The following is a 27,449-nucleotide window of genomic DNA, read 5'->3' as shown; positions in this document are numbered from 1 at the left end:
CTTGCTCAGCGTCCCTGGAAGAATCAGGTCACACACAGCCTTGAGGGATGAATACGGGGTTTCATTGAGCCATGGAGGTGCTCTGAGAGGGATGGATGGGGAGCTACAAAGGGGATGAAGTTGGAAGATGATCTTTCCCTGAGTTTGGCCATCCAGCAGCTGCACTCCCCTCTGACCACCCTCAGCCAAACTCCTCTCGGTGTTCATATGTTCCTCCTCTTCTCTCTTTCTCTGCTGCGTTGTTCCGCCATTCATCTGCTTGTCTCCTTATTTCCTTGTCTCCTCACCTGCTCGTCTGCTTCTGAAGCCTGGGGTTCTGGGTTTATATGGACATAGGATGGGGGGCATGGCAGGCCAAAAGACAACTTTTGGGGTGCAAAAACAGAAATGCCTGTTCCCACTTAGGGTCACAGGTTTCCAGGCTTGAGGGTGGGGCCTTTGCCAAGGAACCGCCCTCTTCTCCTTAGTATTTCCCTGTGTCCTGTTCATATCCCCAGGGGCTGAAGGGGAGGAGGAAATGGGGAGTTGTTCAATGGATGCAGAGATTCGGTTTTCCAAGAAGAAAAGAGTTCTGGGTATTAGCTGCACAACAATATGAATATACTTAACAGTACTGTACTGTACACTTAAAAATGGTTAAGATGCTAGGTTTGGTTTTGTTTACCACAATGAAAATTTTTAATATTTTTATCTTATTTATAGGGGACTATTTCATTCTTTTGTCACTTAACAAAGTCAAGGACTGGATGTAGGCTACCAGCCCACAATAAAGGATCACAACTTCTTAAACTTTAATATTTCTTTATTATACAAATACTTATGTTGGAGAAAAACTGGAAAACAAAGACAAGCCAAAAATAAATATAGGCCGGGCACAGTGGCTCATGCCTGTAATCCCAGCACTTTAGGAAGCCGAGGTGGGCAGATTGCCTGAGATCAGGAGTTCGAGACCAGCATGGCCAACATGGTGAAACCCCGTCTCTACTAAAAATACAAAAATTAGCCAGGTGTGGTGGCAGGTGCCTGTAGTCTCAGCTACTTGAGAGGCTGAGGCAGGAGAATCGCTTGAACCTGGCAGGCGGAGGTTGTAGTAAGCCGAGATAACCCCATTGCATTCCAGCCTGGGCAACAGAGCAAGACTCTGTCTCAAAAAAAGAAAAAAGAAAAAAGAAATATAATCATTTTTAAAACAACCATCATCCTTTCACCCAGAAATAACCCTGGGTAACATTCTATTGGGTCCATCCAGATTTATTTATTTTTGCAAGCCTAAAATTTGTTTGTTGCATTTTTTTTTTTTTTTTTTTTTTTTTTTTTGAGACCGAGTCTCGCTCTGTCACCCAGGCTGGAGTGCAGTGGCTGGATCTCAGCTCACTGCAAGCTCCGCCTCCCAGGTTCATGCCATTCTCCTGCCTCAGCCTCCCGAGTAGCTGGGACTACAGGCGCCCACCACCTCGCCCAGCTAGTTTTTTGTATTTTCCAGTAGAGATGGGGTTTCACCGTGTTAGCCAGGATGGTCTCGATCTCCCGACCTCGTGATCCACCCGTCTCGGCCTGTTGCATGTTTTCAGTAGCAATGTTAAAGATATCCAACACTTAAAGAGTGATATCAAGAACTGCAGGACTGGCTGGGTGCGGTGGCTCATGCCTGTAATGCCAGCACTTTGGGAGGCCAAGGCAGGCAGATCACTTGAGCTCAGGAGTTCGAGACCAGCCTGGCCAACATGGTGAAACCCTATCTCTACTAAAAATACAAAATTAGCTGGGCATTGTGGTGGGCACCTGTAATCCCAGCTACTCAGGAGGCTGAGGTGGGAGAATCACTTGAACCCAGGAGGCAGAGGTTGCAGTGAACAAAGATGGCACCACTGCACTCCAGCCTGGGCAACAGAAAAAAGAATTGCAGGACTGTAGAATTTTAGCCCTAGAAAGGAGCTTACAGACTGACCAACAGAATTACCTCATTTTACAAAGAAATACGAAACAAAAGCTCAAACAGCATATGTTTCTAGGTAATAAGAAAACCAAGCCTTGAGTGTTAAACAAATCAGAAGAGAGAATGCTGAAGGTCAAATCAAACAGAATGATCTTAGGATGACTTGTGTACCAGTATGGTCTATGGTTAAGATGGCAGCTCTTAGCCAAGATGCCTGGATGTGAATCAAGGCTCTGCTGTGCACTTACTGGCTACTTGACCTCAATCTAGTTGCCTAACTTTTTAGGCTTCATCTGTATTATTGCCTATTTATAGATTAAATCAGAATTAAATTTTATAGATTTATAGATTAAATCATAATTAAAATTAAATCAGTCAGAATTAAAGGAAATAATTCAAGTAAACCGCAGAGGAAGCACTTATCATTGATTACAATTACCACTGTTACCAGTGGAAGAGATCCAAGTTACCCCGAGTTACTGGCAGCATATCTGTATGGGTCCAAAATTCAACCGAGGGACAAAAAGCAGAAAAGAGACCAAGGCAAGTTTCAGAGGAGTGGAAGTTTATTTAAAAGGCTTTAGAACAGAAAAGAGAGGAAAATCAGCTTGAAAGAGACCCAAGTAGGCACTGAAGGTACAAGAGAGAAATGACAGCAAAAGGGGCCTTTGACCTTGATCCTGGGACTTTATAAGCTCACCTCTTTCCCAGGATTCTCCCCTTAGGGTGGGCTTTCCGCATGCCCGTGCTTTCCTCACTCTTTGGAATTGAGCACACACAGTGAGTTTAGGGAGTTGTACACATGCCCATCTGAGACTTTCTTCCTTTTCCAGTGGAGAGTGCCCCCAGAGGATCATATTGCACCATTTTCGTCTCTTAACACGCATGCCCAGGAAGTTGCTTCTTCCTGGGGCCTGCATTCAATCAGCATTTTGATGTTAACAGGTGTGAACCATCAGGAAATGGCCTCTCCCTGGTGCTGCCAGTTTTAGAGAAGCAATGCAATAATCTCCAAACCATCACCCCACATTTCTAGTGGGTGGAGGGAGAGCTCTCTCCTGCCCCACTCATGCCTAACTACCTGTAACACTGTTACTAATACATCATCTTCATAACAAAGGATAATAAAGAGTGAAACCAGTTCACAACATTTTCTGTGCTTGCCCTAGACTTTGACTGCTCATCCAAGGTTCTCTGAATGTTTGGAAGTAGTTCAGCGTGGTGGTGAAATTCCTAAATTTTCACCTTTCTCTACTTCATTTCTATCAGTGGATCATTCTTTCACTAACAGAACGTCTGAACTGCACAGCACAGGTAAACATAGGACTTAGAGAATCCCTGGGCAAGGCCACACCTGGTGGAGAGGATTCCAGTCCTGACAGCACAGGCATGAGAGTTGTCTGAAGCAGACACCATATAGGGCATGTTGAAGGGCTCCCACTGACTGCACTCACACGGGTCTCTGGATCCAGGCCATCTCTAAGCCTGGAAAGAAACAGAGCCAGTGAAGATGCTTTATTTCACTCTGCACACCAGACCACCCTGATCAGGTTTTGAGAGGAGGATTTTTAATGACATGCTGTATGGAAAACCACTGGTTATAGAGTGTTATCCAAATACCAGTACTATTCTCATTCCATAAATGTAGGGGTACCATTAATTTACTCTCAAAGGGATATATTTCCGGGTGTGGTGAGGAGGCCAGCCACGGCTTCATTTCCTAATTCCCGATACCTCTCCTCCCAGTCCCGGTCTAGTTTCCACCATTTGTTAAAAGGTTACTGGCTGACAGGATCTTTCTAATTTCTAATTTTCAGAAAAGCAACATTTCCTTACAACATGTGATCTCTAGAGAGCAAATGCTCCAACTGTGCTCCTTACAGCTTATCTTTGGAATTACCAACATAAGAACATGATTTTCCCTAGAGGTTTTAATGCTGACTCCAGAGACTCCATCTAGCTCATCTTTGAAATCACAGTGTGAAGCATAGGGCCACAGTCAATGTTCATTTGGCCAAGACTACAAGCTTGGCACTGAGCTAGTCTGTGATTTCAAAATTAACACACAAACTATCAAACATATAACTCAAAATTAATATAACCCACTATTTGGGCCTCCAGGTATGACTACAGATCCGATGCAAATCATTTGTGAATATTTGTGATGCATTAAAAATCATTTTTAAAAGGATGTTCAAGAATAGGACATTAGGGGAAAGTTGAGGAAATTTGAATAAGGTCTGCAATTTAGTTGCGAGCATTGTTCGAATGTTAATTTCCTGGTTTCGTTTCCTGGTTTATTTCCTGTCAATGTTAATTTCCTGATTATGTAAGATGTTAATAGAGGTAGCAGGGTGAAGGGTATAAAGGAACTCTATTTAATTTTTGCAACTTTTCTTTAAGTCTAAAATTATTTCAAAATAAAAGTTCCAAAAATTCTTTTAAAAAGGATGCTCAGCTTTCAGGTGGCCCAGTGACCTAGGGCGGCGGGCTACATCAGTCAGGCACAGAGATGTGGAGCCCTGCCCTTGTAGCTCCTCTGCCACGCAGGATCTGCAGGCTTCCTCTTCTGCACTGTGTTCATTGGATGTTTGCCTCCCAGACTGAGGGGGAGCTCAAAGGGACCCAAATTCTCAAAGAAAAGTTTTCTGGAGCTACAGCCATCCAAGTCACTGGCATTTCAGGAGGCTGTAGGTGATGTATAAAATCCAAATCAAACCAGAAGAATTTAAAGAAACGAGAACTGTCCCTCAGCACCAGATGATTAATCAGGCACTAAAAAAGGAAAATCAAAGGGATGCACAGATTGAGAGTATTTACCTCTGTCCCCAGACACTGACCTCCACGCCCTGGGGCTGTGTAGATGCAGCTGCCTAAAACTTCAGATGAACTTGACTGGAACCACTCTTTCCTACGCATTTGCAAAAAAAAAAAAAAAAAAAAAAAAGTATCTGCTTTGTTCGTAGACATTTCCATATTATAATTAAAGAAGAATGTGTTATCTATTTAGATGTTAATTAAAGGCAACAGACAACTGGTGGAGGAGAGTGGTGGGAAAAGATGTTCAACTCAAAAAACAGATGGAGAGCTGAGCATAGGTGTTTGAAATGAGTAAGGAAATATAAAACTGGGACAAATCTCACTGGTGCTTGAAATTAAGGAAAGGTATCATCCATGAGCCAAAAAATTATTCTAGAGCTAATGATATTGGTAGCCAAAATGAAGAAAGGGGGCAAAAGCCAATGTCCAACTCGCTTCTCATAGAAAATTAGTGTGTTTGGTGGGAAGGATGTAGAGGAGAACCTGAATCCCCTTAACATCCACTCTCCCTTGGAGGAACTTTAGAGCAGTGGATCTAAGAGCCTAAGAAGGTAGGAGGGCTGGGGGCTCAGGGCATAAGCTTCAAACCAGAGCAGCAGCAGTGGAAGCAGGAGGCACATCTTCCCAGTGCGGCAAGGCTCAGCCCTGAGTCAGCAACAGCAACGCCCAGAAGAGGCTGGGCAGGAGACAGGGCATTTCCTTCCCTGAAAAAGCGGGCAGGAGCATGAGGAAAAAGCCTGGCGGCAGCAAGTCTGACTCCTAACACAGTCATTTCCTCAAACAAAGATGGCTGTGCCATACGTCCCACCAGGCCTGGCCAAGGCTTCATGGCCTACACATTTCTCTCAGGCTGTGCCATCGCTGAGCAGCGAACCAGCCTCCAGCTCCAGTTAGAAGGGAGATCCTAAAAGCATCCAGAAGTGAGAATACCCAAGAAATATCCTTACAACACCCATCTTGGATAGAATCTCATAGATCAAGTTTGAATAAAAAGAAACAATAGCCGGGCCGGTGGCTCACGCCTATAATCCCAGCACTCTGGGAGGCTGAGGCAGGTGGATCACCTGAGGTCGGGAGTTCAAGACCAGTTTGACCAACACGGAGAAATCCCGTCTCTACTAAAAATACAAAAACTTGGCCAGGTGTGATGGCGCATGTAATCCCAGCTACTCCAGAGGCTGAGGTAGCAGAATCGCTTGAACCCGGGAGGCAGAGGTTGCAGTGAGCCGAGATTGTGCCATTGCACTCCAGCCCAGGCAACAAGGGTGAAACTCCATCTCAAAAAAGAAACAATAGTAACTATATAGTGGGACCTATTTTTTTTTATGTAAAACATAGAATTCCAGAAGCAATAAATTAGCATAACATTACATAATATAAATTTATGTTTCCTCCTTTTCTTTTCTTTCCATCTTTTTTTTTTTTTTTTTTTTTAAGACAGGGACTCACTACATTGTCTAGTCTGGTCTTGAACTCCTGAACTCTAGCAACCCTCCCTCCTCAGTCTCTCAAAGTGGCGGGATTACAGGTATGAGCTACCAGGCCCTGCCCAACCTGTTTCCTTCTTTTCTTTTTTCTCTCTCAAGCAGTAACAGGCTCTGTGCTTCCTTCCTTGTGGAGGTTTATGGCAGAGCAGAAAGTAGAAGTTGCTGCAATGCTTCCCTTCCTGATTGTTGGCTCCAAAATCTAAAGCAGTTGGAGATTTGCCAAATGTCCTGAGAGAGAAAAGATTCTCTGAGGGAATAAGAAGGAACAGTGAGTATATTCCCTAAAACCAAGACAAGATTCCCAGAAGCCTGCAAGTAGATAAAACCACAGCCCTCTCACTGGTCCAGGAGGAATCGCTGAGAGGTTCCCAGTTAAGCCAAAATGCTGCATACGCCATGCCTGGCACAGACACAGCAGACCTAGGACCGGAAGGTGCAGTGCAAGACGGCTCAGTAGTAATCAGAACAGACTGAGAACCAATGCCTGGGGCTTCCACTCCAATGTCCTAAAGCTGTGTGAGACCTCCTTTTTACCAACCTAGAATGAGAAAGTCCACTAAAAAAATTAAGTGAATTCCCACCAATCTAACAAGATGGGGTCCAGAGTCAAAATTCAGGCAAGGAACAGAGAGTTTTAAGTGTGATGTTTCATGCATACGTGAGTGTTTCACTATACATCTGTTTTGCACATTCACTAAGTTTTTTTTTTTTTAAAGAGAATTCAATAAAATAATAGTACCTAAACAACTTGCCTACTTTCCTCTCTGTCACTTTTTTCAAATTTGTGAAAGATGAAGCCTCTTGAGTTCAAATGTACATCCCTGGTCCAATCAGCCAAAGCCAGTGCCGGAGAGAGATGCCTCTGGTGTGCTGGGCTTGCCCCTCCAGGGTCCTCTTAAGGGCTGTGAGCAGGGCAGGCCCAGATGGACATGTCTGGGACAAGGTGTTCAGGCAGCCGCCTGAGTCGGAAAAGCGTCTGGCTAAGATCCAGACAGCCTAAAATGAGAGCAGGAAGAATGTTGTGATACCAGATATGTGATGACAGCAGCTTAGAGAAAACTGGAAGAAATGCAGAGTAGAACCAACACGGCAAAAAATTAAATCAATAATGTTTGGACAAATTTGAGATGCTTTCCCAGAAAGCTAAAGAAAGAGAACAGAGAAAATTATGAGAAAGAAAATAGATACCGAAAACAGAGACTGGCGATCTAACATGTGAATAATGTGTGTGCCTAAAGAAAAGACCAAAACAAATAGAAAAGAAAGAACAATCATACAAAGAAAGAGAAAAAAACCTGCCTGAACTAAAAAAGAAAGAATTACATCCTTAGATGAAAAAGCGTCATTAGGAGCCAGGTGGAATTAAATGGCAAAAGACCAGCTTCCAGACATACCAAGATGCAAATAATGCACTCTAAGGTAAGAAATTATTCCTGGAAGAATCAAAGCAGCAAAAACAAAATTACCTACAAAGAAGGAAAGTCAGGCTAACCTTTGCCCACAACACAGAAGCTAGAATTTTAAGAGGGAAAGATATAATCCAACAGTTCCCCACCGGTTAAGTTGTGTTTCCCGTGAAAAGCAACCTGTGCATGCTCAGACGTGCAAGGCCTCGAGGTTCACCACCACACAACCTTCCAGGGAAACTCCTCAGACAGGCCTCGCTCCAGCCACAGATGGAAACCAGAGCATTGGATGTTATGGAATAAAAAGACCACAGTGAGCACTACAATCCTGTAAATGTAACCGTATGTTCAAATTATTATAGATATTGCTATTTAAAAAGTCACTCTTTTTTTTTTCTGAGACAGGGTCTCGCTCTGTCACCCAGGGCCGTCTGTAGTGCAGTGGCACAATCATGGCTCACTGCAGCCTTGACCTCCTGGTCTCAAGTCATTCTCCCACCTCAGTCTCCCAAATAGCTGGGACTAGAGTTATGTGCCACCACACCTGGCTAATTTTGTATTTTTTGTAGATACGGGGTTTCACCATGTTGCCCAGGCTGGTCTCAAATCCCTGAGCTCAAATGATCCACCCACCTCGGCCTCCCAAAGTGCCGGGATTGCAGGCATGAGCCACTGCACCCAGCCAAAAGTCGCAAGAGAAGATACACAGCATAAAAGAAATAGACAGACACACAGATTACATTCTGAATAATCTAGGGCTAGGTGAACATGTTTTAGAGTAACTCCATTAAGATACAATAATAGTGAATTTGTGGAAAATTTACAATGATTAAGGGGGTAGGGACAGAGGATCTATACTTTAGAAGGTGCCTATTGTCTGAAAAGATAGAGCCAATAGAGGCACTCCACGTGTTCTACTGTGTGGAATGGCCCTTTCCTTAGACAGCTTGGGCTGGCATCACAAAATGCCATAAACTGGGTGGCTCAAACAATACATTTATTTCTCATAGTCCTGGGGGCTGGGAAGCCTATGATCAAGGTACCAGCAGACTCCATTGTTGGTGAGAGCTCTCTTCCCAGCTTGCAGATAGCCGCCTTCTCAGTGTGTGCTCACCTGGCCTTTCCTCGGTTTGGAAAGAAACAGAACTCTGTCTTCCTCTTTTTATTTATTTATTTATTTACTTATTTATTTATTTATTTATGAAACAGAGTCTTGCTCTGTCACCCACGCTGGAGTGCAGTGGCGCCATCTCGGCTCACTGTAACCTCTGCCTCACGGGTTCAAGCACTTCTTCCCGCCTCAGACTCCTGAGTAGCTGGGATTACAGGCGCCCGCCACCACACCCAGCTAATTTTTGTATTTTAATAGAGACAAGATTTCACCATGTTGGCCAGGCAGCTCTCAAACTCCTGACCTCAGGAGATCTGCCCTCCTCAGCCTCCCAAAGTGCTGGGATTACAGGTGTGAACCACCACACCTGGCCTGTCTTCCTCTTTTTATAAGGACATTAATTGCATCATGAAGATCCCACCCTCATGACCTAATCTAAACCTAATCACCTCCCAAAGGCCCCACCTCCAAATACCAACACATTGGAGGTTAGGGCTTCAACACCAAAATGTTGCGGGGACACATTCAGCCCATAGCAGCCCATAGCAGCCCTCCTCCTTCCCATCAGAGGGCAGCCTGCAGTGCTGCATCAGTGGGACCTGCTGCTCACACCACTGTCTTCCGCAGTCCCCCACGACATGGACCAGCACAGCTTCGATGGAGCCTACACAGGACAACTTCCTGGCAGCTCAGGTCCAGACACCAGATCGCTCTCGCTCCTGTGCCCCCTCCCTCCTGGCCTCACACAGCCCTGAGCCCACCCAGTCTGTCAACTTTGAGTCAAATGTCAGGTAGCATTTCAGGTCCAGGGAAGATGACCCTGAGAAGATGGAAGCTGACCCCCCCAGATCCCTCCTGGGAGGAAGGGATGGAGAACAGGCTGGGGAGGGGCGGGAGGGCTGGTGGGTCATTCCTAGGTATGCTCTATTTCCCTGCAGGAAGAGAAAATCCCACTTAGCCAGCTGCACACCTGGCACACTCACCTGTGAGCAGCCTCAATTGCCACCAAGCTTACAGCTGGGGGAGCTAATGGAGGAAAAGGAGAAGGAAGTTAGGCTGAATGGGCCCCCATGAATGGGTTTCTCAAAGTGGGAGAGGAGGTGAAGAAGAGGGGAGGGCAGATCAAGGGGCTGAGGACAATGGGTGATGCACATAGCCTACAAGTGTGTGCCCATTTCTGCATACAGTATGCACCAAATACGTTTACATTCTATCCATTTTGTACACTGACTGGATGAGTTTGGTTTACATTATAATCTGGGGTTATCCGTGGCCATATAGTTATCTCACCATATTACTTATTGAATTGTGTTTAGGTTTCAGGGGGCAAAACTGTCAAAAATTATTTCATTTTTAATCTATTATTATAGAAGAGATCAGCTGTATGTTTTTATATAAATGTTGATTACAGTTCACCTTTAAGGATGGTCTCAGAAGTTTTCTGTGAATCATTTACCTCACTGAACACACAAGCTATTCATTATTCCTCTTCATAAAAACTACTATTAAAATAGCATAATGCCAGCCTCGGCAACATGGCAAAATGCTGTCTCTACAAAAAAAAAAAAAAATACAAGATTTAGCCAGGCATGATGGTGTGCGCCTGTGGTCCCAGCTGCTCAGCAGGCTGCGGTGGGACAATCATGTAAGCCTGGGAGCTCAAGGATGCAATGAACCGTGATTGCACCACTGCACTCCAGCCTAGGGGACAGAGTAAGACTCTGTCTTAAAAATAATAATAATAATATAATGTGTCTAAACACTATTTCACAAATGTTAGAGACAGTAAACTAAACAAAAGATCTATTGTGTGCTACAAGGTAGGAACCAACAGGATTTTTAGTGCTAGAAAAATTCTTATCTTCTCCTTGGGTGTCAGATGCTGGAGAACAGTTAGTTCAATCAAAGCAAATGCATTTGTCTTAGACACTTTTTTTGAACCTTCAAAATGTAGCTAACAAGTACTTTGCTGATAAGTTGGCTTCTATTTTTAAAGGGGAAAATTGTATTTTGTTTCTCCGATTTTCTTTCTTCTTAAAGAATTTATGTGATTTTCTTACACACCCCAGTTGACATAATTTGAAAATAACACACCTCCAGGGTACAGGTAATTTCCATGCTCTGTAATCCATTCCAGAGCTTTAAACTAGGGAACAATTTCCTTTGTTTAATAAAATTCACATATCCCTGAATAGAAAAAAAACAAAAAATAAGAAATCAAGCCTGTTACAAACATAGAATAAGTTTTATAATCAAGACAGGAATAACCCAATATTACAGCTATTATTTAACATTGCTTTGAGTATTTTAACAAATAGGGGTGGGGAGAAGGCAATAAAAAGAAATAAGTAAAACTATCAGAAAGGGGTAAGAATTATTGAATGACAATCCACATACAAACTTCAGTAAATCACCTGCCAAACTATCAGAACTAATCAAAACATTTGCTAAGGAGCTGGTTATACAACAAATTACCCAAATCGCTAACTTTGCTATATATGAATAATAAATCAAATATGATGAATATTATGAAAAATATACATCCCACCACTTTAATAGCAACATGATCTGTTTATATATAAAGAATAACCATTAACAAGAAATGTGGAGGGTATAGATTGAAAGAAAACTACAAAACTGTGCTACAAGACATAAAGATTTGAACCAAACAGTTTCCAGGGAAGTGCAAGGGTTGTACAACTGAAGTTCTCCAGGCCCACTGACACCCCATTCAAGGCCAAAGGCAGCGACGATGTAATGCCAAACGTAGAGAGCTGGGCTTTCTGCAGGATCCTAGTGATCAACCACTGGAAAATGGGAGGACACTATGCTGAAAAGCTCACCAGGTCCATTTGTTGTCATGTTTTCATGGTAATGAGACTTCACACAAAAGAATATAAACGAGTGGAGCTGTACTATCTTCATAGATTGCAGGTTGCCTGGGGTAGGAGTATGTGCCTCTGTGTTATACTGTAACTGAAGATTAAGCTTGCAGCTATAAAGATGAACCCCATTTTCTCAATATTAGAACAATGAAAATTACTTTCTTGCTTACCTAAAAGTCTAATCATTGCCTCTTTGTGCACATTAAAATTTTTTTTTAAAAAGTCTAATCAGCCTTGGATAGAGAGGAAGGTCAGGAACCAGGCTGATGGAGCCCTGCCGTCTTCAATACCAGCTTTTCAGGATGCCCTGAACTTTGACATCCCACCAACAGATGGGGAAAGAGGAAGAAGGATGTTGTTCACGGACCAAATCGGAATGAGATGCCTTCCCTTCTGCTCACATTCCCCTGAATGCACTCAGTCTCAAGGCCAAACTATCTGCAAGTGGGGAGCCTGGGAAGTGGACCCACGCTGCTTCCACACCCCTCAAGGAAAGAATGGTCAACCGGGTCTACTCAACAGGTGAAGAAGGAACTGCCCAATTACCTTTTTCATGTAAATGGAGCTTGCCCTTTACACATTTGATTTTACATATTTTGATGAAACTTTTCCTAATATGCATAACAATTTCCCTGTTTCAACACAGTGGGCAATAGTAAGTCTTCTCCTAGGGCTGGTGACTGTCATGAACACCAGCCCTCTCATTGGGACTACTTTCAGGAACTCTTAAGGATTTGCTGATCCTCTGCCTCTATACTAAAAGGTCCTGGGTTACTGTCTTTTTTAAAAAAAAAAACTCTTTTGAAATGTTTTTTCTGAATCCTTCCTCGGAGTCAGATGGCATCTGTCACTTTTTCCTGCTTCCACAGGCAGACTTCTAACAGTTCCTTTCCCTCTAATATCTTGCTTCTACTAAGGGTTTATGTTAAGGTGTACAAATTGCATCTAAAGTTAAAAAAAAAAAAAAAAAAAAAAAAAGAACAGCGGGGCCAGTCACGGTGGCTCACACCTGTAATCCCAGCACTTTGGAAGGCTGAGGCAGGTGGATCACTTGAGCCCAGGAGTTCAAGACCAGCCTGGGCAACATGGCAAAATTCTATCTCTACCAAAAACACAAAAATCAGCCAGGCATGGCAGCATGCTCTTGTGGTCTCAGCTACTCGGGAGGCTGAGGCAGGAGGATCACTTGAGCCCAGGAAGTCGAGGCTGCAGTAAGCTATAATCTCACCAGTGCACTCCAGCCTGGGAGACAGAATGAGACCTCGTCTTTAAAAATAATAATAAAATAAATTTAAATTTTAAAACAAATTGCCTCAGACTAAATCCATTCCTGAGTAAAGAGTATGAGTTTTTATTAGCTGGACTTTCTAGCATTAATTTTGGTTATTTAATCCTTTTTAAAAATTTTTCTTCCAAGTTTTTGTTGTTTCAGTAGTTGCAAATAAACAAGTATATTGACTGGGTGCAGTGGCTCTCACCTGTAATCCTAGCACTTTGGGAGGCCAAGGCCAGCAGATTGCTTGAGCTCAGGAGTTCGAGACCAACCTGGGCAACATGGTGAAACCCCATCTCTACAAAAAAATACAAAAATTAGCCAGGCATGGTGACATGTGCCTGTAGTCCCAGCTACTCTGCACTCCAGCCTGGGTGACAGAGTGAGATCTTGTCTCAAAAAAATAAAATAAGAAAATTATGTTGGCTTATGATATAATCCTAGAAAGCAGAACAAAATTATACCTAAAAGAGTATGGCCTTTCCAATAGAGTACTGACTAACGAGGAAAGAAGGCTACAATATATTGTCATGTAGGAAAAGAGTCAGCTGCAAATGACATTATAGTGTAATTCCATTTGTTAATTTTTTTTAAAAAGCATACATTTGTAATGCATAGAAAAAAATCTGAAGAAATTAGGAGTAGTTATCGCTGAGATGTATGATTACTGAGAACTTTTACATACTATGCCATTTATTTATGTATTGTTTGGCTATTTTATAAGAAGAAACTATTTTATGTAAGCTAAAAAAACAAGAAGAGGCCGGGCGCAGTGGTTCATGCCTGTAATTCCAGCACTTTGGGAGGCCGAGGCAGGCGGATCACGAGGTCAGGAGATCGAGACCATCCTGGCTAACATGGTGAAACCCCATCTCTACTAAAAATACAAAAAAATTAGCCAGGCATGGTGGTAGGCGCCTGCAGTCCCAGCTACTCAGGAGGCTGAGGCAGGAGAATGGCGTGAACCTGGGAGGCAGAGCTTGCAGTGAGCCGAGATCGCACCACTGCACTCCAGCCTGGGCAACACAGCGAGACTCCATCTCAAAAAAAAAAAAAAAAAAAAAAGGAAGAAGAAGAAGCTGGGTGTGGCGGTATGTGTTTCTAGTCCCAGGCACCTGGGAGGCTGAGGTAAGAGGATCACTTGAACCCAGAAGTTCAAGGTCAGCCTGGACAATACAGTGGGACCCTGTCTCCATAAATCGATAAATTAAAAGATTTTAAAACACAGTTCACAGTGTCTTCTCAGAGCATGAGCTCCTGGAAGACACGGATGACATATGAGCACTCCTCTATATACTTCCTGCAGCCACAAATAAGAAGGCTCTCAAAATTAAAACACTGATTTTTATAGACCAGAAAAAAAAAGAAAAGAAAAAACTAGAGGATAAACTCAAAGTTGATCTCATAGACAGAGCAAGTTCCAGGGAAGTGTTGCTGGTTTCCGCCTTGGAGGACCTCTACCTGGAAATCTGCTGGGTACCATATTAAGCACTTTCAAGAGCCCATCAAAGCCCTGGCAAGTTCGTAGTAACCAGAGCCACATTCTAACCTGTATACCAGAACTATGGTGAAACTGTACTTTGCTGGGAAAGGATTCTGTGTTACGAAGGCTTCTCAGGAACTACTCCATTCTCTAATGAAAACACTGATCATCTAATGTGGGCATCCAACATGTATTTAGTAGGTTTTTGCCTCCTGGTGCATACTGAGGAGATCCCACAAGACACCTTCTGCCCAGCATTTTCTTGCTACCATGAATGAATCTATAAAATATTCACATGAATACAAATATGAACTCCAGAATACCCCAGTTTAAATGAAAATGCATTCACTGGTAAAAGTAATGTATTCATTAAACAGTGCCACAAAAGCTCTGCTTAACAGATTTTTCCGAAACCGAAGGTCATGCAACAAGAAGCATGTATTCTTTTGTTCTTAAGTCTGCAGGTCTGCTGGGACAGATCAGCCTCAGGCTGTGGGTGTGCGAGTCAGTTGGGGCAGCTCTGCTCCATATTTCACACTTTCTATTGGGAACAGCAGAAAACCAAGAAATGTTCATGGCAATGCAGAAGCATAAGAGGGCAAGCCAAAACCCACAAGCATATTTTAAGCCTTTGTCAACATCATGTTCACTGACATCCCATTAGCCAAAGCAAATCACATGGCCAATCCCAACATCAGTAGGACAGGGAAATATAGTCTCTCTCTACTGAGAGGAACCAAAAAGTCCCATGGCAAAAGGCACGGACATAGGAGGGTTGAAGAATTGGGAACAAAAATGCAATCTGTCAAAGGTAACATTAACTTACTGTTAACCAGTTATACTGTTAACCAGTTATACACGTTTCAATATTTAACTGGTCTTAAAAGTAAGACACAAAAGGAAGACAGAAGGAAGGGGGAAAAGTGAGACCTAGAAACATGTAGCATTTTGGACACTGCCTAGGACAGAGAAGGGCTAGGGAAGGAGCCACAGTGGCAGTCTCTGGAAAAGAACATCATAAAGCACAGCATCTTCATGACTGAAATTTACTGATGAAAATCAGAAATGAAGAAAAAGAAGGTAAGACAGCAGGAACACATAGATACATGAAAGATACAAGAAGTCCAAGAGAAAGACAAGTTTTAAGAAAATCACACACAGAAATGAAATGAAGCTGTTCCAACATAATGTGTTTCTCCATTTGAAACTGGCATTTTTTGTATGATCATCGCCAGTCTATTATGTGTGGTTTACTATTTATAGTCTGAAAGAGCTGTGAGCCACTAGAACAATTTCTCTGCAAGAATCTTCTCTACAAGAAAAAAGAAAAGTGTGTGTGTGTGGGTGTGGGGGTGGGGGTGTATGTGTGTACACACACAGAATTTTTTTTCAAACCAGGCAGATAAGAACCTCCCTGAAATTTGAACTCTGAATGTAGGGAAACAAAATTGAAAATAATAAGAACTCACTCATCCTTATGTTTGCCCTAAAGAGGCTGTATTAGTCCATTTTCACCCTGCTGTAAAGAACTGCCCAAGATTGGATAATTTAAAAAGGAAAGAAGTTTAATTGATTCATAGTTCAGCATGGCTGTGGAGGCCTCAGGAAACTTACAATCATGGTGCAGTGGAAGGCAAAGGGAAAGCAAGGCACCTTCTTCACAAACCAGCAGGAAGGAGAAGTGCTAAGTGAAGTGGGAAGGGTCCCTTATAAAACCATCAGATCTCATGAGAATCACTATCATGAGAACAGCATGGGGGAAACTGCCCCTATGATTCAATTACCTCCACCTGCTCTCTCCCTTGACACGTGGGGATTGGGGGATTATAATTCAAGATGAGATCTGGGTGGGGACACAAAGCCTAACCATATCAGAAGCTGTCCCATGATCACTGGTCCCCAGGTCCTCAGAGTTGCTCCAAATTTCTGATCCCTCCATAGCCCCCCTCTGAATTCCCTCTCTTCCACATCTCCTTTAACTCTATGAACCATCCCTTCATCCTACCAATACATTTTCAACTTAAATAAGCCAAAATTGACTTCTGTGGCTTTCAACCACAGAACTGCATCAGGTACAAGTCCCTTTCCCATTTTCTATTCCCCAAGGAGACAAGAAAGCGAATACTAAAGATGCCTTAAAGCAAATAATAAGGCATGCCATCACTCAAGAATCTAGTATCTAAATCCACTTCGTGAAAATAACTGTTATTATGGCAACTTTTCCATGTATATTCTTCAGTGACTTTATAATGTATTAACATTTTAATGTAAACTAGACTGTATTGGCTTATTTGGCCTTGAGTCCTTTTAAAATATAGATTGTTGGCCGGGCGCGGTGGCTCAAGCCTGTAATCCTAGCACTTTGGGAGGCCGAGACGGGCGGATCACGAGGTCAGGAGATCGAGACCATCCTGGCTAACACGGTGAAACCCCATCTCTACTAAAGAATACAAAAAAAATCTAGCCGGGCAAGGTGGCGGGCGCCTGTAGTCCCAGCTACTCCGGAGGCTGAAGCAGGAGAATGGCGGGAACCCGGGAGGTGGAGCTTGCAGTGAGCTGAGATCCAGCCACTGCACTCCAGCCTGGGCGACAGAGCGAGACTCCGTCTCAAAAAATAAATAAATAAATAAATAAATAAATAAATAAATAAATAAAATAAAATATAGATTGTTTTATCTCATAAAAATTATCAGAGCCTCTAATCCAAGATGGCAGAGTGAGCCAGCAAATTTATTTTTCCCTCTAAAATTGCTATGAAAATGACACTACAAAGGAAAGCCCTCCATGCTTACCTCCCACCACCACCATTCTAGACACACACACACACACACATATACACAAAACCCACTAGAGTCCCAGTTCTTGGCATCAAAATCTGTTCTGATAATCCAACATGGTTAATATGGGCAATACCCCTCCCATTAACTGATAAATTAAAAATAATCAAAGGAAAATCCTAATTTTTAAAAATAGAATCTGACAAGTTGCATAGAACATTCATCTGGAAGAATAACTATTTGAGCTAATAAAATATTTTTTGTTTGTGTGTGTGTTTGTTTTGAGACACAGTCTTGCTCTGTTGCCCAGGCTGGAGTGCAGTGGTGCAATCTCGGCTCACTGCAACCTCCGACTCCCGGGTTCAAGCGATTCTCCTGCCTCAGCCTCCCAAGTAGCTGGAACTACAGGCACCTTCCACCATGCCCAGCTAATTTTTGTATTTTTAGTAGAAGCGGTGTTTCACTATGTTGGCCAGACTGGTCTTGAACTCCTGACCTCGTGATCCGCCTGCCTCAGCCTCCCAAAATGCTGGGATTACAGGTGTGGGCCACCGTGCCTGGTCGAGCTAATAAAATGTTTAAGAAAAAGAACACCGTTCAGATAGGCCATGACCATAGAGAAAGTCAAGGTAGGTCACAGTAGAATAGTCCAAAGAGCCCCTGGGAGGTGGAGCATAGGGAAGGATGCTCCTATTTCTCATCATTATAAGTCACATGAACTTCCTCATTATCTGCATCCAGGACAAATTCACACAGAATTTGGGGCAGCAAATTGTTCCCAAGACCATATGGGACTACTGAGCACCATGTACCTCATTCATGTGCCACATGATTCTGAGATTCACCCACTCACTACGTCAGAGAAGAGCTTCATCCTTCCTGAAGAAATCAATCAGGCAGTCAAAGAAGATGAATAAAGGAGGAAATAAAAAGGTGAATCCATATATCCTGGTGTCAGTGATGTTTTTACATCTTCAGAGAACCTAAAGAGAATTTTTAAATCCAGCAATAGAGAAAAACAGAAGATTTTGCACAATGCAGGTCCAAAAAGAAGAAGTGTTAAAAAAAAAAAAAAAAAAAAAGTCTGAACTACAAGTAGCAATCCTATTAATTCCAGAATTTCCGCACAATGCAAGACCTAGAAGGCATGATACTGGGCACCAAAGAAATGGAAAGGTGATGAGTAGGAAAGGTGATGAGTAAGAAGCTATTGTTGAGAAGATAGAGAACGAAGTGTGCACCTGCTTGCCTCATCTTCATGGGGGTACTGTATTAGCTTGGCTAGGTTAAATGGAAGTAGGAAAGACAAAGAAGTAGGGAGGATGAGGAGAAGGAAAAGAAGGAAGAATAAAGAATTTCTACAAGGCAGGCGTGTTGGCTCACTCCCAGCTACTCAGAGGCTAAGGCAGGAAGATTGAGCCGAGGAGTTCAAGACAAGTCTGGGCAACATAGTGAGATCCCATACCTAAATTAAAAAAAAATAATTCCTAGAAAATTATAGTAATAAAAATTGTGGTATGAGTAATTGCTCAATGAAACTGGAACAGGGAGTCCATAACAGACTCACATGTATTGGAATTTAACTTACCATAAATGTGGCATTTCAAATGAATGAGAAATGAAGCCTAGTTTAATAAATAAATTAAATAAATAAGTTGTAGCAATTAGGTAAAAATTGAAAAAATAAAGATACCTCACACTATACCATCCAAAAAAAAAAAAAAAAATGCCAGATAATGATAAAGACCAAAAGTCAAAAAACAAAAGTATAAAATTACCAGAAAAAAAAAATGTAAGAACATATGAACAGGAAAGCCCTATTTAAGCAAAATGTAAACATCCAGAAACAATGAAGAAAAAAAAAAGAATGCCTAATTTAGCTACATCAGGGGTCCCCGACCCCCGCGTTGTGGGTCTGTGGCCTATTGGAACCGGGTCTCACAGCAAGAGGTAAGGCAGTGGAGCATTACTGCCTGATGTCAGATCAGCAGCCACATTAGATTCTCATGAGAGTGTGAACCCTGTTGTGAACTGGGCGTGCGCGGGATCTAGGTTGTGTGCTCCTCACGAGAATCTAATATCTGATGATCTGAGGTGGAATAGTTTTATCCTGAAACCATCCATACCCCACCAACCACCACCACCAGTCCATGGAAAAATTGTCTTCCACAAAACTGGTTCCTGGTACCAAAAAGGTTGGGGACCACTGAGCTGCATAATTGTTAAACTTTGTATAATGAGAGAAATCTTTAAACAAAGTTAAAAGATGGAAACATCCAAATCTGTAACATATTTGCAACATAAGTAATAAGTCAAAAAGAAAAGGAGAGGAACTCAATTTTTTTTTCTTGTGCAAAGGAACATTGGCAGAGACTTTTCAACATCTCCAATTTTCATTTTGTCCTCCTTCCATAATAATAAAAATTTTAATTGGACATGTAGTTGCCCAAAATAAAGCGCATATTTCACAGCATTCCATAAAGCTTAGTCACATGAGGCCATGTGGAGTCACATGGGTTTTCTGCCCACAGAAATGTAAGGAGAGAGCCATGCGGGCATTTCCAAGAACCTTCTTAAGAGATAATCTGTGTGAGCCCCTGACACCCTTCATCTGTTCATTCATCCTGCCACCCGGAGGGCAGATGCTGCTGTCTTGGACCTTGAGGGCTAGAAGAAGAATGCAGTAGGATACAAGGCTGCAGAGGGGGCAACAGTAGATCAGGGAGACAAGGTATGTCAAATTGAGCAATTTGGACCAGACCCTGTAATCGGAAGTCTCACTCAATCACACCACACCCAATGTCTCCTTTTTTTTTTTTTTTGAAATGGAGTTTCGCTCTCGTCACCCAGGCTGGAGTGCAGTGGCGCAATCTCAGCTCACTGCAACCTCTGCCTCCCAGATTCAAGTGATTCTCCTGCCTCAGCCTCCCAAGTAGCTGGGATTACAGGTGCCTGTCACCACACCCAGCTAATTTTTGTATTTTTAGTAGAGACAGGGCTGGGCTTGGTGGCTCATGCCTGTAATCCCAGCACTTTGGGAGGCCAAGGCGGGTGAATCACCTGAGATCAGGAGTTCAAGACCAGCCTGGCCAACATGGTGAAACCCTGTCTCTACCAATGTCCCCTTCCTATTGAAAGATTTTGTAGCTTGCCCTTTACTATCCTAAAGTGAAAATCATGGAACACATAACCTATCTGCACTCCTAATTTTTAATAATACAATATCTTAACTGTAATATAAAGGAAAAAAGCAAAGTAATTAAATAAAATAATATGCTCAGACACACCCATACCTACTAGATAAGACATCCTACTAATGTCCAAACTGCTGTCCCCATCCCCACAAACACTTCTGGAAGCAATAAAGAGCCAAGGAAAGCTTTTCAAGCAGAAAATAATTTCATATCTTAGCTCAAGTTCCCTAGAAAACAGAGCTCAAAGGTAGGATTAAGGTGTTAAAATTTTATTGGGAAGCAAAGCCTCAGAGCAGTGAAGTGAAGGAAGAATCTAAAACAAATGCAACTACTTACTCCTTTATGACAAGCCATAAAGAGGCAAAGTCAAGTTTAGCTTTACTCAAAAGCTAAAAAAGTACACTGCTTGGCCACACAAGATGTCCCTGGACAGGCTATGTGGGAAAACCATGCCCTGGACAAGTCCATGGAAGGGCCTCCTTTCTCCTGCTTGTCAAAGTTGCCCCAAAGGATTTAACCCTGGCTTCTTTACCCAGAAGTAGGGGAGAAGCCAAGAGTATGGTTGGTCAGACTGAAGTGGAATTGCAGGGGCCTGCGTAGAACAATAATCCAAGGGTCTGTGAAATTGATAAAGCTGAGAGAATCTACACAGGTAGGGAAGATGTGTCTGATATACATGGTTAGATTTGCGTTTTCAAAAAAATAATCCCTAGAAGCTGCGGAGTGTGGATTTGAAGGGGGTAGAAGGTGGCGACAGCAGGGAGACAAAAAGACCAGATAAGAAGCTGGGCCAGGCATGGTGGCTCACGCTTGTAATCCCAGCACTTTGGGAGGCCGCAGCGGGTGGATCACCTGAGGTCAGAAGTTCGAGACCAGCCTGGCCAACATGGTGAAACCCCCGTCTCTACTAAAAATACAAAAATTAGCTGGGCATGGTGACACACGTCTGTAATCCCAGCTACTCGGGGGGCTGAGACAGGAGAATCGCTTGAACTGGGGAGGCAGAGGTTGCAGTGAGCTGAGAATGAAAGAGATCAAATGGAAAAAACTAAAAGGCAGAAATGAAGTCCACAGGCAAGCAGCCCGGGCGGCGCCCTGACAGCCCGGGCGGCGCCCTCAGCCTAGTTAAAGATCGACCCCGGACCCAACCGATTAGGTTAATTAGGTTATCTATAGACTCCGGACATTATAAGGACAAACGTTGTGAAAGTCTCTGTCCTGCTCTAATTACCGGTGTCTGCCACATATCTTAGTCCTGGGCCCAGTACAAACACAATCCTCTATTTTGTCCCAACCTCCTGAGCCCAACACATTCCCCCCCTCCACACATCTCAGAAACACCACCTAGAGAGCCCCTGATAAGATCACAACCGTTTGTAGTTTTACTAAAAGCGCGGGAACAAATGGAAAACTGTTAATTGTATTAACCAATTACCAGTTATAATGCTGCAACCAAAAGAATTCCTTTGTACCTCTGTAACCTTACATATCCTGTATGCATCGGGCTATAAAAAGCGGCCACATGCATCATTCAGGGCCCTCTTATATGTTGTAGAACGGAGGGACCAAGTTCGAACTTGCATTAAAGATCCTTGCCGCTTGGCTTTGACTCTGGACTCTGGTGGACTTCTTCGGGGAACAAACGTTCCGGGCATAACAAGATCACACCACAGCACTCCAGCCTGGGTGACAGAGTGAGACTCTGTCTCAAATAATAATAATAATTAATTAATAATTAATTCAGCAATCACTGCAGAAATTCAACCCCATCAACTGAGCAAATTTTTGAAAATAAAATAAATTATAATTTATTTGTAAATAAAAAAGAACCTTACTTACTGTTGGGAGAAAAAGCTGAGTGTTGGGAGAGAAGCTGAGGCAGGGCCTGCATGTCTGCTAGGCTTGCTGGCTCCTTGCTTCTAGCACTCCCATTATCTCAAGCGGAGATATGTTTTTCATTCACTTGATACACTGTTTCCTTTCAACCCCCACATCCTCACCACCTGTTTCTTTGTTTGAGCACCATTAAATAGCATGGGCTCCCAGAGCTCTGGGCCTTGGCAGCCTCCAAACTTGCAATGGGCCCCTGGTCCCACTTTCTCTCTCAAACTGTCTTTTTCTCATTTCTTTGACTCCACTGGACTTCGTCGCCCCCACGACCTGGTGTTGGGTCTGATCACCCCAACATTTACAGATAACAAGTAAAAAATAATCGTAAGTAAACAGACAACATGCTGCTTAGAAATGGAAGAATCGTGCTTAGAAATGGAAGACTTGTTCTTAGAAACACTGGAAAGGATATCATCAGTTTTCTAGCGCAGTCAGTAAAGTCCAGATCAGAAAACTTCTACTCCACATGCCCTTATCGCACCCTCCCTCAGTGTGTAAATGATTGCCTGAAGTGTGGACAGTGTGTGCCTGTATATCAAAGATATGAAATAAGCATCAGTAGGATCCTTACGATGCACTCGAGAGCAGGCGTAGGCTCTGTCTTCGGCTAGAGGAGTAGCTGTAACCTTGTCTCTGTTTGCTATGTTTGAGGGCATGTAGTTTGCTCCCTGATATACCAGAATCCAATTAACTCAAATGGCTTATAGACCACATAAATACAAGGCAGTACCTGCTGTCCAATGCCTACCACACTGCAGGTACTCAACAAATGTTAACAAAATCCACTTGTTTATTTACGCAACCAACATTTATTGAATGCCAAATATGTGCCAAAAGTGTTCTAGACATTGGAAATAGAGCAAACACATTTTTAAAATTTTTTTTGTATTATAAAAGTATTAAGGATTGTGCAAAAAATGAAGCAATACAAGGATATATTAAAAAAAAAAAAAAGCTTATCAGCCCCATCCATACCCCACACCTTTCAATCCCACCCCTCTGAGGTAACCAATTACTTTCGTTTTTGTTTTTTGAGACAGGGTCTGACTCTATTGCCCAGGCTAAAGTGGAGTGGTATGAACATGGCTCACTGCAGCCTTGACCTCCTGGGTTCAAGTGATCCTCCAACTTCAACCTCCTGAGTAAGCTGGGACTATAGGCACGTGCCATCACACCCAACTAGTTTTTTAACTTTTTGTAGAGACTGGGTCTATGTTGCCAGGCTGGTCTTGAACTCCTGGCCTCAAGCGATCCTCTTGCCTCTGCCTCTCAAAACGCTGGGATTACTAGCATGAGCCACCATGCTTGGCCCAATGTATCTTTTTCTAACATTTTTAATTGATAAAAATTATACATATTTATTGTGTGCAATATGTTATTTTGAAATATGTATACACTGTGGGGTAACTAAATTGAGCTTATTAACGTATGTATTACTTCACATACCTATCATTTTTTTGAGGTAAGAACACTTAAAATCTAATCTTTTAGCAATTTTCAAGAACACAATGCATTGTTATTAAGTGTATTCACCATACTGTACAATAGATCTCCTGAACTTACTCCTCCTAACTGAAATTTTGTATCCTTTGACCAACATCTCCCCAACACCCAATTCTCAGCCCGGTCACCACTATTGCACTCTCTGCTTCTACGAGTCCAACTTCTTTAGAATCCACATACAAACAAGATTATGCAGTATTTGTCTCTCTGTATCTGGCTTATTTCAAATAATATAATATCCTCTGGGTCCATCCAGGGTGTCACAAATGGCAGGATTTCCTTCTTTCTTGAAGCTGGATAGTATTCATATATAGCATTTACATTTTATTAGGTATTATAAGTAATCTAGAGATGATTTAAATCTCTAGATTGAATGAGGGGGCTGGGCATGGTGGCTCACACCTGTAATTCCTGCATTTTGGGAGGCCAAGACGGGAGGATCACTTGGGATGAGGAGTTCAAGACCAGCCTGGCCAACATGTGAAACCCCATCTTTATATAAAAAATAAAAGTATATGGGAGGATGTGTGTAGGTTATATGCAAACACTGTATCATTTTATATCAGAGACGAGAGCATCAGCAGATTTGGGTGTCTGCAGGGTGTTCTGGAACTAATCCCCCACAGATCCCAAGAAATGACTGTACTTGGTCACTTGTCTTTTTTTGACAAATGTCTATTCAAATCCTTTGCCCATTTTTTAATTGCATTGTTTTCTTACTATTGAGTTGTTTCAGTTACTTGTTATTTTAGATATTAATCCCTTATCAGATGTTTGGTTTGCAGATATTTTCTCCCATTCTGTAGGTTGTCTCTTAACTCTGTAGACTGTTTCCTTGGCTGTGCAGAAGCTTTTTAGTTTGATACAATCCCATTTCTCTATTATTACTTTTGTTGCCTGTGCTTTTGGGTTTATATTTAAAAATTCAGGCCTGGGTACAGTGGCTCATGCCTCTAAACCTAACACTTCAGGAGGCCAAGGCACGAGGATCTCTTGAGGCCAGCAGTTTGAGACCATCCTGGGCAACATAGTAAGACCTCGTCTTTAAAAACAATTAGCTGGGTATAGTGGTGCGCACCTGTATTCCTTGTTACTTGGAAAACTAAGGCAGGAGGATCCCTTGAGCCGAGGAGAATGAGGCTGCAGTGAGAACTATGCTCCTGACACTACACTACAGCCTGGGAAACAGAGCAAGACCCTGTCTCTGAAAGTAAGTAAATAAATACATTTTTTAAAAATCTTTAAATAGATTTTATGATTCCAAGTCATCAAAGAACACGAGATGTCTTTACATTTGTTCAGATAATATTTACAACTTTAACTAAGCTTTTATAACTTTAAATAGGTCTTATATCTTACTAATTTTACTGTCAAGGTGAAACTATTTAATTTCTGAAATTTGCTTTTAAGTACTCCTGGAGGTAAGGTGGAGAGACAGGATGGAACAAGAAGGGCAGAACATTGACAATTGTTGAAGCTGGGTTATGGGTACTATTCTCTTGGTTTCTGTGGATGGTTTGGTATTTTGAAATTATACTCCTCCCTGCTCTGTAGCCTGCCACGGCCCCCCGAGGCCGAGTGGTTCACTGCACCGTGAAGACACATTCCAGACGCCGGGAACTCGCGCCTCCAATCCCAGACACTATGTCCAGCAAAGGCTCCGCGGTTCTGGCCTACAATGGCGGCCTGGACACCTCCTGCATCCTCGAGTTCCTAAAGGAACAAGGCTATGACGTCATTGCATACCTGTCCAACACTGGCCAGAAGGAAGACTTCCAGGAAGCCAGGAATTAGGCACTGAAGCTTGGGACCAAAAAGGTGTTCACTGAGGATGCCAGCAGGGAGTTTGTGGAGGAGTTCATCCGGCCGGCCATCCAGTCCAGCGCACTGTATGAGAACCGCTACCTCCTGGGCACCTCTCTCGCCAGGCCCGGCAGCGCCGGCAAACAAGTGGAAATCGCCCAGCGGGAGGGGCCGAGTATGTGTCTCACGGCGCCACGGGAAAGGGCCTTGTTTGAGCTCACGTGCTACTCGCTGGCGCCCCCCCCAAGATAAAGGTCATTGCTCCCTGGAGGATGCCCGAGTTCCACAACTGGTTCAAGAGCCGCAATCACCTGATGAAACAGGCAAAGCAACATCGGATTCCCATCCCAGTCACTCCCCAGAGCCCGTGGAGCATGGACGAGAACCTCATGCACATCAGCTACCAGGCTGGAATTCTGGAGAACCCCAAGAACCAAGCGCCTCCAGGTCTCTAGACGAAGACCCAGGACCTGGCCAAAGCCCTCAACACTCCTGACATTCTCGACATCGAGTTCAAAAAAGGGGTGTCCGTGAAGGTGACCAACGTCAAGGATGGCACCACCCACCAGACCTCCTTGGAGCTCTTCGTGTACCTGAACGAAGTTGCGGGCGAGCACGGCGTGGGCCGTATTGACATCGTGGAGAACCGCTTCAATGGAATGAAGTCCCGAGGTATCGGTGAGGCCCCAGTAGGCACCATCCTTTACTATACTCATTTAGACATCAAGGCCTTCACCATGTACGGAGAAGTGCGCAAAATCAAACAAAGCCTGGGCTTGAAATTTGCTGAGCTGATGTATACTGGTTTCTGGCATAGCCTTGAGTATGAAATTTGTCTGCCACTGTAACGCCAAGGCCCAGGAACCAGTGGAAGGGACAGGGCAGGTGTCCGTCCTCAAGGGCCAGGTGTACATCCTCCGCTGGGAGTCCCCACTGTCTCTCTACAACGAGGAGCTGGTGAGCATGAAGGTGCAGGGTGATTATGAGCCAATTGATGCCACGGGTTCATCAACATCAATTCCCTCAGGCTGAAGGAATGTCATCTCCAGAGCAAGGTCACTGCCAAATAGACCCCTGTACAATGAGGAGCTGGGGCCTTCTCAATTTGCAGATCCCCCAAGTACAGGCGCTAATTGTTGTGATAATTTGTCATCGTGACTTGTTCTCTCTGGCTGGCAAACGTAGTGGGGCTGCCAGACCTCAGCTTTGTTCCCTGGTGGCCCTGAAGCCTGCAAATGTCATCATCGAAGAGAAGGGTGGGGGCAGCTGCGGTGGGGAGCTATAAAATGACAAACGATTTTTAAAAATTACACTCCTAAATATTTTAAGCTTTTATAAAACTGTAGAAAATAAAAGTTTTCTAATTTCCTTTCAAAGTACTTACTGCTAATATAGAGAGAAGTTGGTGCTTTTTGTATATTTATCTTGCATCTGCCCACTTTTCCAAAAAGACCTACAATTCAAATGGTTTATTACTAAAGTTCCTTGAGTTTTCTAGGCAAATAATGAAGTCACATAGACAAACATAAATAGTTTTATTTCTTCTTTTTCAAAGTTTATGGCAATTATTTTATTTTCTTACCTTTCTTTGACAATGTAACATAATAATAGCACATGGACATCCTTTTCTTTTTTTTTTTTTTTTTTTTTTTTTTTTTTTTTTTTTTTTTTTTTTTTTTTTTTTTTTTTTTTTTTTTTTTTTTTTAGGCGGAGTCTCGCTCTGTCGCCCAGACTGGAGTGCAGTGGCGCAATCTCGGCTCACTGCAAGCTCTGCCTCCCGGGTTCACGCCATTCTCCTGCCTCAGCCTCCCGAGTAGCTGGGACTACAGGCGCCCGCCACCTCGCCCGGCTAGTTTTTTGTATTTTTAGTAGAGACGGGGT

At 43.0% G+C, this 27,449-nt stretch overlaps 2 pseudogenes; both read left to right on the top strand.

The window, feature by feature from the left end:
- The first annotated feature begins 4,448 nt into the window (after positions 1–4,448).
- On the top strand, positions 4,449–4,775 carry LOC104661290 (annotated as a pseudogene).
- A 20,634-nt stretch (positions 4,776–25,409) lies between these two features.
- LOC104661289 lies at positions 25,410–26,638 on the top strand (annotated as a pseudogene).
- The last annotated feature ends 811 nt before the right edge of the window (positions 26,639–27,449 follow it).

The sequence above is a fragment of the Rhinopithecus roxellana genome, chromosome 16 (assembly GCF_007565055.1).
Source record: "Rhinopithecus roxellana isolate Shanxi Qingling chromosome 16, ASM756505v1, whole genome shotgun sequence".
Lineage (NCBI taxonomy): Eukaryota > Metazoa > Chordata > Mammalia > Primates > Cercopithecidae > Rhinopithecus > Rhinopithecus roxellana.
Note: the sequence above shows the minus strand (reverse complement) of the source record. Positions and strands in the feature narration are given on the sequence as shown.